The 18510-nt window shown below is 33.2% G+C and overlaps 1 long non-coding RNA gene across 1 annotated transcript; it reads left to right on the top strand.

Moving 5' to 3' along the window:
- Positions 1-4369: 4369 nt before the first annotated feature.
- Positions 4370-6042, top strand: LOC127880752 (uncharacterized). Its single transcript, XR_008049726.1, has 5 exons — positions 4370-4514; positions 4612-4827; positions 4950-5174; positions 5547-5723; positions 5900-6042. It is a non-coding gene; the product is annotated as an uncharacterized LOC127880752 (long non-coding RNA).
- Positions 6043-18510: the final 12468 nt, after the last annotated feature.

Here is an 18510-nt window from a genome sequence, read left to right on the forward strand (position 1 = left end):
AAAATTCGAAAAACGCATGTTCGATCCCCGACCTGGACGCATAACGTGTGCCGGTATTTGTCATGAAATCCTTGCTACGGCCATTCTTCCATTACATTTGATGCGACCTCCACGACTGTATTTACTGTTAGTGACTCGAAATAAAAAGCTACTTACATAATATGCAACAAAACACGGTCAGCATATGATTAATTTTATTTAAAGTGATCCCCGACCCGGACGCATAACGTGTGCCGGTATTTGTCATGAAATCCTTGTTTCGACCATTATTCCACTACTTATGATGCCAGTAAGACAGTTGTCAGTTATTGGCATAAGTATGTGTACTAAATACTGCGATACCAGGTAACCTAGGAAAGAGTTTGTTGGTCAACCGAACGTTGTGATATGACAAAAAACTGTCAGCAAGATAATATTTTTTGAGAGCTTAGCCCAACCTAAATCACAATTTCCTATCCTGTATCACATCGTGCGGGGTCAGTACGACGCCTTGTAACAAATTCATGTCACCAAGTACCATTCTTTCCCCAGCAGCAACATACTAACATGAACAAAAATAGTTATACTGTGAATTTGTAATTTAGCGATTAATAACGTTATCTGGTCTTATTCCATAATCCGCGACTGTATTTACTGTTCGTGATTAGACATAAAGCTAATTACCTAATATGCAATTATACACGGTCATCATATGAATGCATAGCCAATTAAGCATAATTATTGTGTACGAGGTAAAATCAATGTAAATACACCAATTAATTTGAAATGGTATTACCAAATATAGCCAGGGGAGTTTGAATGACAACTGTCTATAAATACTTTACTTTTTTCAATAAAAGGTTTTCTTGGTGATGAGGACTTCATTTTTAAACGTGAAATCCAGTGTGTACACTTAGAATATTTTCTACCGTATCACCTTGATTTATTGAACAACCACGATGTAGGCGATTACAGATCTATTCAACTGAATATAAACGGATATCGCAGGTATGTAAATTAAACAAATGTGTTATTTTTATTAACCGTCACGTGCGAAGATTGCACCATGGCATTTGGTACATGCTTATGTACGTGTGTGCGTATACCATTGTTTTCATTATTGTCAAGTCAATACTTTTAATAAAGTTACTTTCTGAAAATTCTATTTTGAAAACACAAGGACCATATGGTTCATTTGTGGTAGGACTTTATTGTAAATTGGTCAAGTAAAGTAAATATATATTATAAATGACGCTTAATTAAAAAAAAGCATGTTATTGAAGTCTCATGATTTAGAAGACGTGAATTAAAATGATTATTGTCCCATTTGAATTATGATATCAATTTGATTTCGTCATTTAATATCATATTCCAAAAAAGAAATGATTGTTCAATTAATAAAACTAACAATTAAAATAAAGCCACTCGAGTGATTTTTGACTGCGCCTTTATCCTGTTATGACCTAAAAACAGTTGGTAAGGAATCGTGTTTAAGCGGGAGACCTCAGCATATATATGATCAGAATTTGATTTAAAATTATTTGTGGCATGTTCGTGTGGCCACCAAACTGGATTTACATCATAAGATTTTTTAATAGAATGCCAATATATATGGTCTGATAGTATATAGTAGAAAGCTTAATGACTCAGGCTTCACCGTTTCATAAAACGCATGTATATAAACAAGAACATTTGTTGGGATATCATATGGTGTTGCTGGGTCAAATCCACACAAAACGATTTCACTCAATAATTGTGACCTGTGGCACATAAACACCTGCATTTATGGTAGATGGTACCAATGTCAACTTAACGCTGAATATATTAACAATTATATTAGACATTTCTACAGTTTTTAGAAATCATACTATATTAAGCTCTCGCTCGTGATTGCAAATGTGGTGTAAAAATCAATATCAATATCATCATGGAAACTACTTTACCAGTTTTAAGTTGTCCCAACATGGGTTTATATTCGTTTTGGTAATAAAATGATTTTACTTGCTGGCTTTGTATGAGTATTGAACGTTCACCGAGTCTAAGTGATCAATTTCATCGTGATAAAGTAGTGTAATGGCTCAGAGTTTTGGTTCTTCTTTTAAGCATTTTTCACTATAAGCATTGGTAAAAGTGAAGTATATTTAACGTCTTATTTATTAATTTTAAAATAAGGAATACCCCGTCAAGCCTCTATATTACGTAATATGTTAGGGCAACAAGTCAAATTCCAATATTCGTAGTGAAAATATTTCTCAATTTTTTGTTCATTTATTTAATTGTGATATATATTTGTTTTCATCATGATTACATCCGTTTTTCATTGAATTCATTAAAACAAGGCATACATACTCTTCTTTGTTTTTAGTACTGACCTGGATTTACCAGTTTATTAGTTATATAGTTATATTTTTCACGCTTCACTTCACTCTTGATTTTGTAAATTTTTACTTTCAAAAAGATAATTATTAAGTCAGGTGGCATACTTACAAGAAAATACTTTAATTATATTACAAGAAGTAATTTTGACGCCCCTAAAATGATTCGAAGTAACTTCTAGAGAGTTCTCTCACGACATGCGTTATGTAAAACTCGTTATAGAGCGTTTGAAATAATAACATTTGTCGCCAACACAAGGCTAATCAATTAAGCTTGATTCGTTGGTTTTTACCTTCATTTTTATAAATATTGATGCTTTGTTAAACAGCATTCTATATAAAATGTAAAATTGATTTACGAAACATGGACTAATTCAAAAAGTGTTAATAAGGTTAAAACCTACATTCCCAAACTTAAAACGTACTTTAACATTAAAAAAAACAGACTCAAAAAAGCATTGAAATAAACGTACAAACATGTAAATAATTTATGTTCATTGTGTTTCACATTGCTTATTTAATTTCACACTGCGTTAATGGAAAATATTTTTTTAAACGCCAATATATACACAACGACTTATTTATCTAGTTGCGATTTTACCAAACGTAGCAGATGCATGCATCAAACATGTTTTTTTCCGTAATGACCAATATGTTGAATGAAATATTGTATTAAATACAACATGTATTAACCGTGAAAATAAAGATATGTATACACATTATAATGGTCATGAAATGAACGTTCCCACATTTTTTAATACTAACTCGTACACTGTTGAAAACAGAGTACGTTACTTTAAAAACGGGATTGTAAAATGTCGTATGCAATGATCGATTTCATATATATGTCACGCTTTTTAAATTAGTGTTCTTATAGTGTACATGATAAAGCGCATTTCTGTTGTTGTACTTCAATCTTATATGAAAACACATTTTCACAATTGATTTACGCCAGTTACCAATTAATACAATTTTTATGCGTTTTGGTACAATGACCGCGTACATTGTCAATTTATTCCGCTCCATTGATTATCCAGAGGGGTTATTACATTTTGATTTAAACAAAACAACGTTTAATATTGATATCATCACACCGCGCGATATAACATAAACTAATCATAACTTGTTAGAACGTTTTATGCAATATGCTTGGAAATGCACATTTTATAAAGTCGGCTAGATACAATAATTTGTCAGGAAGTTATTACTCTTTGACTCATAACATGACATTTTACCTCAGGAACAAGTGGTCCGAATTAGAATACAGTATGTGTGCATTGTGTGAATATTTTCATGAAGTTATTATTATTTCGAAAGGTGTGCTTACACTTATATTCATAGCACGAGATTTAAATTATAGATATGGTTATCAGTGATTGCAGAAAGTAATTAATAGAATAGTTAAACCACTTTAACTTCTTTGCCGTTACGTTAATGGTTTTTTATGGTTGTTATGTCCCTTTATTTGCGATACGGTATTTTCTTTGAAACTTTCCGTATTTGCTGCAACTCTCGTAATAAGGTGATTATGTACATATTGTAAAGTTATTCTAAATCAATGTCTTCTCTTGACGTTATTGTCCGTTTAGTTCAAATATGTCACTTCATACTGTAATACTTGTTTTTGTGCTAACGATGCTTTCTCAATTTAATTCGGCCTTTAGTTTAAACCTATTTATTTAAGCTCAATTGCATCGTTCCTATAAGCCTGATGCTTTTGATGCAATTAAGCCTTTCAATAAAGTATCCTTAGCAGGTTGACCTGCGCATATTTTCGTGTAGTTTCGCTCAAATAATGTTAAGGCGGTTATTGATCTTGTGTGAAACGTAGGACTTTTCGTAGAATAATGCATTTTGTTTTTGTATCAATACTTACCTTTAACACTTTTATTGACAAAATTAAAAAGCGGGTATTATTTTTCAGTTTGACGGTTATTCTAAATAACTGTTTTTGAAAATAGTATCTCTTCATCAAGAAAATTTTCATATGAGTTAAATTATGTTTCAGACTAAACGTGACCGAGTTTATCCACTTTTTGAAGTATGAAACTGAGCATAGCCACATTGCCTTGGATAAAATATATTTCTGCACGTCCAAACCCGAATTATTGCAATCACTGACAGAAGCGATACAGCAAAAAAGTGCGTCAACCACAATCGGTGAAGCTTATTCATTAGTTTTAAATTGTTATTCCTTTCACTTATGTCATATGAAGTTGTGTTTCTATACTTTTGAAGGCTTATATTTGTTTTTCAGATTGCGATCAGCCCACTTCGCTTGCACAGGTGGAATCTTCATCTGCAACAACATACTCTGATAAACTGTTAGTTACAGGACTTTCAAAAGAGACACAAGAAACTGATATGGAGCAGTTTCTTTGCAGGCATACAGGACACAAACTGAAAACCGGTTCGATGTTATTTCATGCGACTAGAACCGACACGGCTATGGTCACATTTGACAATGCATTTGGTAACGTATAGGTTTATTTTAGCAAAGAATATATAACGAAAATTGGTAAGTTTGAGTATCTATTTATTTTTTGTTTCTGGCGAATGGTTTTGGTTAAGTGCTGACTAATGGTTTTGTTTCAGAATATCAGTCTATCGTAGATAAGTGTAAATCCCATAAATTACACGGATGCGAACTACGATTTTCAAAAGTGCAAGTTGAATACTGCGTTATCCTTTCAAAACTGAAGGAAACGGTGAACGAAGAAATGATTTTATCGTACTTTAACCGAAATGGACCAATTGTTCATAAAGTAGACGTGAAACAGAGGAAGGGGCGTTGTTTAGTTTTCTTTGATAAAGAAACTGGTATGGCTAATGTTATTCTCGTACTTAATTTAATTTAAAAGGATGTTTACACATACACTATAATAAAAATGATACATTTAACCAATACATTGTATAAAACAAAACAATGTAACATTTAATTATTAAGATGTACTTTTTCTTTAGTAACATATGATTTTCAATAATTTTAATCGTTCTGTTTGCACTCTGCAACCAAATAAAATATTATCAAATTATCATTATTTTATTTACATGCATAACAAGAAGTAAATGTAAATCAATGGATTAATATGATTATAAAAATGCTTACTTTGCGGAAGACAAACATTTGACCAATGTATTTCGCTGAAGAACAATAATATGGTTCTAGTATGTTATATTATGCATTTGCAGATGCAAACGAAGCTCTGTGTACCGAACATAATTTCGGCGGACAAACTGTGACCGTTCATCGATATTTTACTAGCATTGAGCGCAGTGAACCTGACATAATTAGCTGCAAGCGGATACATGGTTTAACTGTGTGCGTTTCGCATGGAAATTGGAGCGAGATGAGATTTGACAAAATAGGTTAGCTGTCACTATACTCTTTTAATTTTGTTCACTATAGTTTGATGCGGTTTTGGCATTAATAGTTTATATGAAATGCAAGCACATAATGGAACGGTTTTTAACAATATGATAAGTGGTAAAAGTGTTATATGATAAAAGAGGTTTAAACGTCATTTTAACTTCCTAATTTTTAGAAAAACATAGTTTTAAAGGTATTACCGTTACCAACTACGGACTGCAATACTTCCACGCACAATGTTTTTGGAAACCGTCTTTGAATATTGAGAAAGTAATCAACTTGGCGGCAAAAGGTCCTTTTAAGTCGATTGGGTTCATTCTTGATGAGGCTGATGTGGATGAGTCCATTGAGAGGTATTGTACATTTAAGTCAGCCCCCTTATATGATATAGACATATTGTTCTTCTTTTCGAGTCAGTCCAACTTTCTATCCGTATGTTAGTCTTGTTCTATTTCGTTACGTTTGCTCGTGAACTTTTTGTATTAATAGACAATACCGTAATTATCTATTATTAAGTTACAGCGTGGGGTTTTTAAATGCACAAGCACACAATATTAACACTTATACATCTTTTGACATTTGTATACGCAAACATGAAGTCGAATATATTTTCATGAATACTATTGGAAATAAAATATGATGCCTGTGTAGCCGAGTTGTATGTTCGGTTCGAACATTATTATTGATTGTAAAGTCTTTCCAAATAGAATGGGTATTTTCTAACCTGTAATCATTCATCACGTGTGTTTTGACATAAAATATGTGTATAACAATAAACCTTTTGCTATGCATTCAATCATCAGATTATACAAATATTTTCAAACGGCAGTTTAAAAATTTTCCCCCTGACCCTAAAACAGTTATTCGTAAAAATTAATAAAAAAATATTACCAAACGCATTTTATACATGCTAATTCGGATTTGTGTCTGTTTGTTTACATTTGTAAATGTTGGACTTTAAACATGATTTGCCATCGAGTTATGGCCCTATTCCACTACGAAAACAAGCCCACGATTCGATACGATTTATCACATTTATTGGATCGGGAAGGCTCGTGACAGTCTACGATTCAGTTACGACACTGGTACGATTGAGTTACGACGAATCGTGGGGCTCGGTTGAAGTCTTGCGAATAGGGTCGCGACTTCACTACGATGTGTAAGAATCTACTGCGACTGTGCTACGAACGATGCAGATCGGTCACGACTAAGCTAGGACCTCACCGAACGCACCTATGCATTAGGCGCCAATATCTATTGATATTGATCATTCTTTACAACGTGACCTACATTCTTCTGTGTACATGTACATGTGTAAGAAGGCATCCGAAGGCATCCGTTCCTTTTTTGGCGCCAAATCAAAAATGGAAGTTCGACGAAGAGCAGCTGAAGTATTTGTACTAGAGCTTGAACATCAACACCACGTGTTGATGGCAAGAGGAATAATAAGGAGGAGAGGGCGAGCGGCACCTAGTTGGTGGGTTAAACCATGGCTTACACCGACGAGAAGGCTAACAACTGAATGACTGAAAAAACCGATAAGCTCTGTTTATATACCACGCCGATTCTCCGAACATCGTAACTGTTTCGTAACTAAATCGCGAGAATCTTAGCGGGCTCGCAACTCACTCGGGGTGAACTCGTGAGAGTCTTGACAAAGTCGTAGCTGATTCGTAGACAGATCACGTGATCACCGATTTCCCAATTGAGTCACGAATTACCTACGATTCCATTACGACGCCCAAGAATGCACTACGACGGTGTTACGAGTCAACTGCGATTAAATTCAATCTTGGAGATCCTGGCCAAATTTTAAACAGGTTTAAAATCTGGCCACGATTTTTCGGGAGCACACGAGTTGCAGGAATCACTTACGTCCGGCCCACAACTAGCTACGAATGAGTTAGGATCTTCGCCGATTCATCTACGAATGAAACCGGCCTCAAAATATTGGAAATCGGAACAAATCGTATCTCAATGTATCTAACTCAATTAATAGTTTACGTTTGGTTGCAAATGCACTAGACGCTATTGAGTCCTAGTGTTTATCACATAACAAGAAGCAATTTCCTCCATTCCATTCTGGCAACTCCCGGACAATGAAAATCATCAATAATGTGAACGCAAAAATTACGTCATGATAAGACATATTTGCTCCCTTAGTTCTGTACTTTGTCTCGTGATCTTGCGGATTTTATTGCACTCGTTTATTGCGTGAAATGTTATCCCGCTTTCCCTTCGTGATCGTGTCACACAATCAAAGTGGTCAAAAACAACTCATCGTTCAACCTCAGCCATGTAATATATACATTTCATTAGGTAATAGACAGTTATACCATTGATATGTGGAACAGTTCTAATCTTTTGGACGGTGATGACAATTAGAAATGTTGCACACGGCATACAAGCTTGGGATCACTAGTTCCAAAGTCATCCCCTCTACATCGGCACAATATCTGTGTGTATTTCTATGATATCAAGTGAAGCTATATTTTCGAAACTACACATTCACTTGAACTTTTGTTTACATAAGACAACCTGTTAGAAGTGTTATAATGATTATAATGAAATTATTATGTACCATACTGTAGTAATGATTTTCACAAACATAAACCGCCTACAAGTAAAACATGAATGTTAATATAGTATATTCTTTGATATTTTAATACCAGTGGTAATGAAATAAATTTTATTTTACTATAGTTTATGTTTAAAGTCCATGCAAGTTTAGAGAAAAGAAAAATCTTAGTTTTTCTACAACACCGTACATCACCTTTCGGTGTAATAGGAGTTGTTGAGAGATATTTCGGGATCAAATGAATAAACACAAATTACTTAACTAAAACTTGAAAAAAAGACTTGTTTTATCTTTATAACATTAAGCAATGTTAATAGCCATTATTATACAAGATATTCCCTTAGTTCATTTTATTAACACGAAATTTATGACACCTTAATGCTTGAGATAGAAGTTAAGTCTTTACAAACTGTTTTAAATAATAATATCATTACTTCTTTTTTGTCGTTTGTAGAATCATTTCCTGGATCACTAGACCAAATTACAAATTGTTATCGTTGAAACAATGTTTGGACAAAGTATACTTCTGCTGCACGGAAAAGTACGTTTTAGAGAGGCTCCACTTTGTCCTATCAAATCGTAAGTTTGGCATTTCACTTTGGATTAGTGGACACTTACCTATCTCCTACCTACCTACCCACCCACCCACCCAATAACTTACCCAAATGCCGTATGTTGCGGACACTTACTTCCCAGCTAGTGCTCTAGTCGCAATACTGTAACTGTCCGTGTATGTCAAATAGTCTGCCGATTTATACGTGTAACCGCCCAGCAGCGTTTACCGAAAAATTGAGGAACATGCTCTCCATGAACTCAACTGAACAACTTTTCTTCAACTGACCAATAAAATTAGACATAAATCGATCATATACAAATCACCTAAAAGCGTACGACTACAAGCGTAAATTACTGAGGCCCGTAAGTCTTACTTTACAGAAAAACATAACAATTTTCAAAAATATAAAGAAAGAAGTTTCTTAAAACTAAGCGTATTTAATCGTGTTTTGGCTAAAAATGTATCTTCTACCACACTGAATAATGTGCCTAACAAAAACTTGCTTAAAACCCCTGTTATGACCACCAAACAGAAAAATCTGAAAACTTACATAACATGACAAATGTAAAGTTCTTTGCAAATGAGGCCCGATCATTAACATTAAATAACAAAGAAATGGGTTCTATCGTAACACTACCTGCCTGCCTGTCTGCCTGTCTGCCTGCCTGCCTGCCTGTCTGCCTGTCTGCCTGTCTGTTTGTCAGGCTATCTATATATCTATCTATCTATCTATCTATCTATCTATCTATCTATCTATCTATCTATCTATCTATCTATCTATCTATCTATCTATCTATCTATCTATCTATCTATCTATCAATCTATCTATATATATATATATCTATGTCCTGAACAAATACATCGTGAAACTTAATAATACCAGTTGGTACTTAATTTATCACAAGGAAGCAATCACAACACAATATGACATTTAAAAATTGAATAAACATTACACATACATAAATATACACAACACAACACAAACAAACAAATATTAAACTATGACAACCGCTTTAGAAATAGATGCAGAACATTTCGAGGTTTAATCAAGAAGCCTCAAACCTCACACTGAGTTATACAATGCACCTCGTGGTAACACAATTTAAATTTATGATAAATTTATGAGAATGTATTTTAATTTAATTACCACAAAACCACTCAAGCTTTTGACGAAAACAAAGCAACAGAATATTAACTTGTGCAGTTGGTATCAAATTATTTAAACGTATTAATCAACTAGACATATGTCATTACAATGCCTCGGACAAATGTAGCTTTATATTCAGTTCATCGTCATGCATTTTAAAGACGTCGCCGATGGTTGTATCAGGAACAAATAGCATAGCTTGATTTTGTACGTGTATTTTCGGTTATAAATAATATATCCTTAACATATCCTTAATTGTTTAAAAGCTATTTACATGAGAAAAATGCACACTTGGTGATTAACATAATGCATCTATCATAGGCACATTCATCCGCTCATTATGAAAACACATCTGTCCGTCCCTCATCGTCATAGCCTTATGGCTTCTTAAATTCCCAAGACAACGTTCTTTCTGGTTTGCTTTGTACATCATTAAAAAACAAAAAATATGAGCACACTCATTTTATATTTTCAACCTGTATTGAAATGTATACCTTTTCCTGAAAACATATTTTACGTAATATCACAGACTCAAACATAGTGATTACTTAGATTTTGTAAATACTTTACAAACCCAAAATTGAACTGGATAATACCAAACAAAACATGTTAACAAACTGCCCGTTTATGATTTTGTTCTAAATTGTCAGTTCCATGCAAGCTTTGAATCATGATTGGTTCGTATACAATTTACAAAGTATTGAAAATAATATTAAAATATCTTTATTAAATAGTTAATAACGTTCAATTATAGTTTGCGTACACGTTTTTTTTTTCAATAATAAATGTAGGCATTTGATGTCATATATTGAGTGATTAAATATACATGCATTTAAAATGTTGACAATATCATACGTTAACAATATTACATTCATGAATCCGTTTTCAATGTTTATATAACCGAGCCAAAAATTTGGATTTTTATTTTCATTCAATAATTAAGTCGTATAATTCTCATTAATTGGAATTGATTGCTTATGAGAATGTTGTCAGATTATTTTTTTCATTGTATTCAAATCATGCCGATAGTGACTTACATAAACAATAATAAATAGGGAAAGAAACATTTATTAAAACATGCCACTTCTATGCTTTCATATCGAAGATGCATCACAAAGGTGTGTTATAAAACATAATTAATGTAATTCTTATAATAATACGAGTGCATTCATCCCCCGCCCCCCCCCCCCCCATTTTTGACATGGACATATTATTGTACGATTGCATCAATATAAACGCTATGGCTAATAAAGATGTACGTAGAAGAAATAGGTAACACGACGCAACTTAGAACTATTGTTGATGAACTAAATTTGAAGCCGAGTCTGAAATTGTTTAATAAAAGAGAACTAATAACAATTAGATATGAAATTAATTTCCAGCACGTTTTAAAATAAGTTGAATCCTCAACAAAGTCAGTTTGTGAAAAGGATTTACACATTCTCTTCTTTTTTTCATGTTTCTCTTCAATAAGATAACATACACTTTCATAAACTTCTGTAATTTTGAGCGCAAATTTCAAAACAATATCTGTTACTGAAACGATATTGTTAAAGATTCATTCCCTAACATGTTCCCTGGTCCAGATGTTATAAGGTGCGCCATGATTGTTGATTTTAGACAAAGCATAAACAGACGGATTCTAATTTAGTCTGATAACCTCAAATAGTATTAATAGCCTGTTTGGTTATAGCTTTTTTTCTCCCTCCCTGTAATCAGTGCTTTTATAAAGCGTTTCTATAAAAGCTTGATTTGCGCGAATCATCTGCATTTAAATACGCAAATATAACACCCATAGCACTCTTGGGAAATATTCCTGTCAAGAGTGAGTCATCAATCGAATTTTAACGAACGCACCAATGTTAGCACAGCGAGAAGAACAGTTTACAAGTGAGTCAAAGATTAACCACTTCTATAGATAACATGCGATCCGGTGTTGAAAGCAATAACCAAACATGGATTCATTTGCGTTAGACTTAGCAAGTGTTTGTAGGGACTTTGCACATAAAAGGGAAGATACCCCATTAATAAAAATGAAACCATAATCAGTTCCCTGATCACACAGTTCGTGTATATTGCTATAGTATAGTGACGATACCCATTTACTTGATCCTCAGTGTGGCATTACGCTTGACAAGTAAATTCAGTTGTTTCCCGACCGGACACCAATTGCTTCCAGAAGCATCGTTACAGATAGTGAATCTTGCTGAGATAATTTATCTTAACTACATTTCGGGCGATTTCAAATGTGCAACAAACCAGATTACGAGTTCTACATAAAAAATAATGAAGCTCAAGAGGATACACTCAATACGAAGAGTTCGTTGATCATTTTGACGACGAACGATCGTAAACTAGGATAAAATAAATGTTTTACTGCAACCATGTTGAACCTTGCTGAAAAATGTACTGTAAAATTAAGCTCCCCAGACCAATATACATAATAAACTTGTGAGAATTCGAGCTGCCAATAGTATAAGAATCTTATTTTTGTATGAAATTGTTGTTCTTGTGTAGAGTAAGATGTTATGTCATAATATTGATAGGCGAATGTCTGTTTGGTTTGTAAAACTATTTTATAGCAAAAGATATTAGTGGTAGACCGCGATTTAAACTTAGTCAGCATATTTCGATTTGCTGTCTTAAGTATTTATTTTATATGCTTTTTTGTTTATGACAAATTCGCTTAAATACCATATTAATGTTATTGACAATGTATCTATTTTGATGTTACATTGCAGTTGTGGGCGATTGGTCGTCGAGTGACGATGATGTAAGGATGCTTTATATTAAATGAAATATTTATTTTAATAATAATATATTGTTAATTTACTTAAATATGTGTTAATTTTGATTATATGTTTTTTTAAAAAGATGGAGAGACTATTTCGGGTAGTGCAAAATTATACACAAAATGTGATGACAAATAATATTTAAACCAGTATTTACTTACTTAAATATGTGCTTATTTGCATAGAATTATATGTATTGTTATGGAATATGAACTAAAATGTCGAACATTATTTTATTATACTTTTTTGACATTTTGAATAGTAAAAGCTACAAATATGGCCTGAAAAAAACACGCTAAGTATATGCAAATTCATACCCATCAACAATCCGTTTAGTTTCACACATCTTTTTCGCTCGCTATGTTCAGGTAATATCAAATCCGGGACCTATACAAACGTTTGTATAGGTCCCTGATCAAATTTAATAATTTTAAAACAATACCTGAAATGCCAATTATTTTCAGAAATATCGTAAAATTGCACGAAAACACAAAATAATAGAGTTTTATGTTAGAAATAATTTAAAGGATCTGTACATATAAAACAAACAAAAAAATAAATGAGTTTAAACTATTGGTGAAAGTAAAACATGAATACATGTACTTTGTTTGCTGATCGCTGTTTTTGGATATTGATTTTCTGTTTTTCTGTTTCATAAGTATTTAAGCCATATGGACGATGCCAAACGGACGACGCTCTTCGACTCACATATGATTCAATCACTGTTTGACGATACGTTGTATGTTTTACATATTTCATTTACGTAATGTTTTTAGCTAACGAATCCATGGTTTTTCCGGAAAGGAGTCAAGTCGACACATTATGAAAAATCTCAGCTATCAACCAGCAGGTAAGTTTGCTGAAACTAAGCGGAACTCATTTCCTTTGGATTGAGACTGATTTTTTATGGTGAGTATGATAATCTCATTCTCTGTCAACTAGTCGGTTATCATTTTACCAATTAACGTTAAAATATACTGATTTATTTTTTCTATTTGAATAACCTAAAACCAGCTTGTGCGTATACAAATATTATTTCAATCAGTAGCAAAGTCGTTAATACATCAGATATAGATAATATCGTGTCATTAAAAAGATACTTGTTTGTTATCAAAATATAATTTGCGAAAAGTATCAATAAGTAAATTGATATAGAAAGGGAATAAAATTGATTTTGAAAGTTTAAACAACGACAATAAAATTTCATTTTATGTTGTATTCACAAGGTAAACTTAGACCGCATGTCCTTTAATTATGTGTGTTACTTAGAAACGTCTGTAATCAATTCTAAAGTTGTTATATTGTGCTTATTTTTAAAGAATACCTGTCACACCAGAATCGAAGGGCCTGTTAAAGAAACGGAGCATATCTGATAAAGCAGGTAGGTTATCGTCTTAAAATTCCACTCAACCGAGGTATTACTCTCGATAAAACAGTTCTTAAATAGTTCGATTAAGAAGTATTATCATACTGGGCTAAGTATTTACTTGCGCACGATCTAAATCTTGTGAATACTAACAATCTAATAAGTAATGTACACATTTAATTGGAATGATGTTCGTTATTCTCGTTAATTGCGTAGTGTAGGGACATGTTACAATGTTTTCACATTTTACACGTCATTATATAATTTAACTAACAACGGATAATATTTGGATTGATTTCCAATAAGTATTTTCTTTAGCAATCAATTTGAATAAAATAGTTTGCTTTTTTTCGGGTTACAAATAATTGTCATTGCGAAGACATATCTAATGAGCGTCACCGAAAAACTCAGAATAAGTATTAAATTACATGTATTGTACTTTAAATGCTATATTAATGGCACACGCATGCTGCTTTTGATGGACGATTACCTTTTCACGAAAAGACATATTGTTTGAGCATTTTTCATAGTCCTGCGGGGTATTATGCTTTTTTGAATATAATGTGTACTTTCAATTTGGAACCTCTTTTGTTTGGAAATATTCATTAAGCCATTAAGTCAGCTGGTTAAGAAATTGAAATGAATACGCCACCATATATTTGTTTTACACGTGATCTTTGGTTTGAAGCATGATGGTGTCAAATAAGAGCTAACAAATTATCATATTTAACAATAGCTCGACACAATTCAGAGTATTATGGTTCGTTGCATATTATTTTGTTAACATTTTACCTACCGTATGTATTTCACTTCAAACTGTTTGACGTGCTTTTTTCAAATACATCGGATTTTACGGATGCAACATCAGGTGTGTTAATATATTATTAATACCAGAAGTGTAAATTTAAAATAGCAATATATCGATATAATAATGCAACACTTTTGTATATATTTTCAAAAAATAAGTTAACACATTCTTAAGGGAACTAAAGCAAAAACCTCAAGAATTAAGATAAAATAGAAACATATAATTAGTTGATATGTTGTATATCAATCAAAGTTAAAGAAACAATAATGTTAATGTATTGTCAAATTTTACAAATGTATTTACTGTCTTTTTGTCTGTAAAATTTTAATCAAAAAAGTAAGTGCGTGTATTCAGTATGTTTTTTATTACGCATATCACTTTTAATGATGAGTTTGTTACTTGTGATTGTACTTGTCCGGTTAAGGGTAAAGGTAAAATGAAGAATAACAAAACATAAAATTATTTTGACAACAAAAGTTAATATTCATTTAAATAATTGTGCAAATAATTCGAATGAATTCTGTTTGAATATAAAAAGTATAAATTCAGTCAATTGCTTATTGTACACATAAGCTTGTTACGACGTTGATAAATGCTTATAATCATGTCGCATAGTTTGTTGATGGAGAATACAAAAACACAATAAACATAAACAGAGGCCAATTCTGTTTTTTCGTGTTATTTCTGCCTTTTAACACAACGCAACGTTTTCAAATGTTTGTCAAATACAAGATAAAACGCGAAGACTCGCAACGGGCCCCGCCCGCGACAGCAAGCAATAATGCGTCTTCTATGTTCAGCTGCGCTCGTAAGACTGACTATGTACGACCAAAATACAGAAGTTGATTCAACGTGCGCAATTCTGATTGGCCGTTTGTAAAGTCACTTGTCTGCAACGTAAATATGACGTATGCGACGGACACATAACGAATACATACAGTATTAACCGATTTTCGACGATCTTTATGATACGTAAAAAAGACAAAGATTCATCAAGTATAATAAAAATCCGAAGTGTCTGAAACTTATTAACGTTTGATAACCCGAGGCTACTGAAATGTTGATCTAGGTGACTGCCTTTTAAAGAATGTATGAAATTTGGTTTATTACGTTGCTACAAATTTCGATTATTATATAAATTCAATACTGCCCAAAATATCCGTTATGTTACAACCATTTATAATTTATTTATTTATTTTTATTTAATCATTCGATTCCAAAATGAAAACATACAATTTACTCTTAAGTGACAACACAAATATAAATCTTATCAAATATATATATCGAGCGTCCCCTCGTATCGATCATTGTGTTAATATTTAGAACGAGACTCCAGTGATTACGTCACACGTTTACGCTCCGAGTATTTTTTTTTCTTAACATTACTACGCTTGCATATAAAACAAATAAAAAACTAAAATAACAATTAAAAAAAAAGTAAAATTGCATTTAAAAATTTTACTTAAAAAAATTAATTAACCCAAATGTATCCTTATTACATACATTTAATGGTCCTCTTCATTTAATTTCCACATACATTGCAAAGTGAAGCAGACTAGTGCGCTAGTGTAAACACATTTGTTTGATTTATTAAAAACTTTCACTGCCCGATTTGCAGAAAACGTAACACGAAATCATCGTAGATTCTAGCATAAGAGCTAATTCTATTTCGCTTATTAGAACTACTTCGGTATTAAATGAGATGTGTGTGCATGCGCAATCAGTGTGCTCCGCGCTTCCGGTCAATGGAAGACGTATGTATTTGTGTATCGATATTGTCGAGTTTATAGTGGCATTGAACGCACGTAGTTCGTACGCATTGAATTTTTTATTGATCATTAAAGGTATTGCCACACGTTTGTACGAAGTACGAACACTGACATTTATTTCAAAGAGTTAAATTTGCAAAAACATTTGCCACACGCGGTTTGGCAAAAAATGGCGGAACCGGTGGTTCCAGTTCAGACATGTGAAAAAGAGAAAAGTCAGACTGTAAAACAGTCGTCAAAGGGAAAACAGCCTGCCAAATCTCGTACCACAAACGAGTCTAAAAACTGGCTAATGTTTCTGATGATGTGAAACCATCATTGGCGAAAAGTTCGTCTTCAAAACCAACCGACAAAAACGAGGATTTTTTTTTTATTTGAAAGTCACTTCGTCAGGAACAGCCTAATACAAATAAAAAATTAAAGGCATACGGGCACAGGTTTAATCAAATTGAGAATTATGAGTATTGTGACGACGATGGTCAATATGATGAAATGTATCAAGAACAGGGGTCTGAGTTTGGTTGTGAAGATACACGAAGTGTGTCTGACGTCACTGCTGGGGTAAACGCAAGTCGGATGACAATAATAATGAAGCTGTTGCCAGAAGCAGTCGTTTTGACATTCTGTCAAAGAAATTCCGAACGGTTGAAACAAGATTTAGATCCTGTCATAGCAAACAATGTAAATGAACTGTTCAGACAGGGTATGGAGGAAGAACAGTATAACCAACTGACAAAAGATGAGGTTAATGCCCGCCCGTCAAACTATGATGGTTTGGTCGTTGTAAAATTAAACCAGTTAGTGTGGGACATTGTTTCACCAGTTGCCAGATCCAGGGATAAGAAACTGCAAACTCTGGAGACAAGTATAGTGAAATCAGCAAGTGTACTGGTAAAAACTGTTGATAAAGCAGCTAAGATTGAGTCCCAGGCAAAACAAAGGGGTTCAGATATAGGACCTTTAATTGATGGATGTAATGATGCATAAGCCTTGCTAGGCCATGCCAAAAGACACTTGAATATTCTTCGAAGGAACCTGTTGAAACCTGAAATGCGAAATGAATATGCACATTTGTGCACACACTCCTTACCTTACACGAGTCAGTTATTTGGGGACGTTGTCTCCAAGGCAGCGAAGGAAATTGAGGAGTGTTCGAGGATTGGTTACAAGCTCCAATATGGTACAGGCCGTGGCAGTTTCAGAGGTTGACCTGGTTTCCGGCCAAGAGTTCGAGCCGGCATGAGTCGTGGTGCTTTTAGAGGACGTGGTGCCTACGTTCCTGCTGACGAGTCATGGCCAAAACACTCCCAACGCCGAAGGTGAGTGAGGAGGATGTAAATTCACAGGTTAATGAGGTATTTGTTGCTGGTAGATTGAACTATTTTGTTGACGTATGGAAAAATATAACAAATGATCCATTCATTTTAGACATTGTTGAGCATTGTCATATAAATTAGAAAGGTTCACCACCTACTCAAAATCAGTTTTCACGGCAAAATTTTAATGTACAAGAATCACTGATAATTGACAGAGAAATTAACAAACTTTTAGACTTGAAAGTTCTTATACAAGTAAATTGGCATGAAAAACAGTTTATCTCCCCAATTTTCTTGAGACAAAAGAAAAATCAGGAGTATCTAATGATTTAAATTTGATAAAGTTTAATAAAAATGTATCATACCATCATTTTAAAATGGATACTTTCGAGACTGCACTTACTGTGGTCAGAAAAGGCATGTATTTTTGTACTTTGGATACAAAACATGCATA

This window comes from Dreissena polymorpha, chromosome 5, assembly GCF_020536995.1.
Source record: "Dreissena polymorpha isolate Duluth1 chromosome 5, UMN_Dpol_1.0, whole genome shotgun sequence".
NCBI classification, from domain to species: Eukaryota; Metazoa; Mollusca; class Bivalvia; order Myida; family Dreissenidae; genus Dreissena; species Dreissena polymorpha.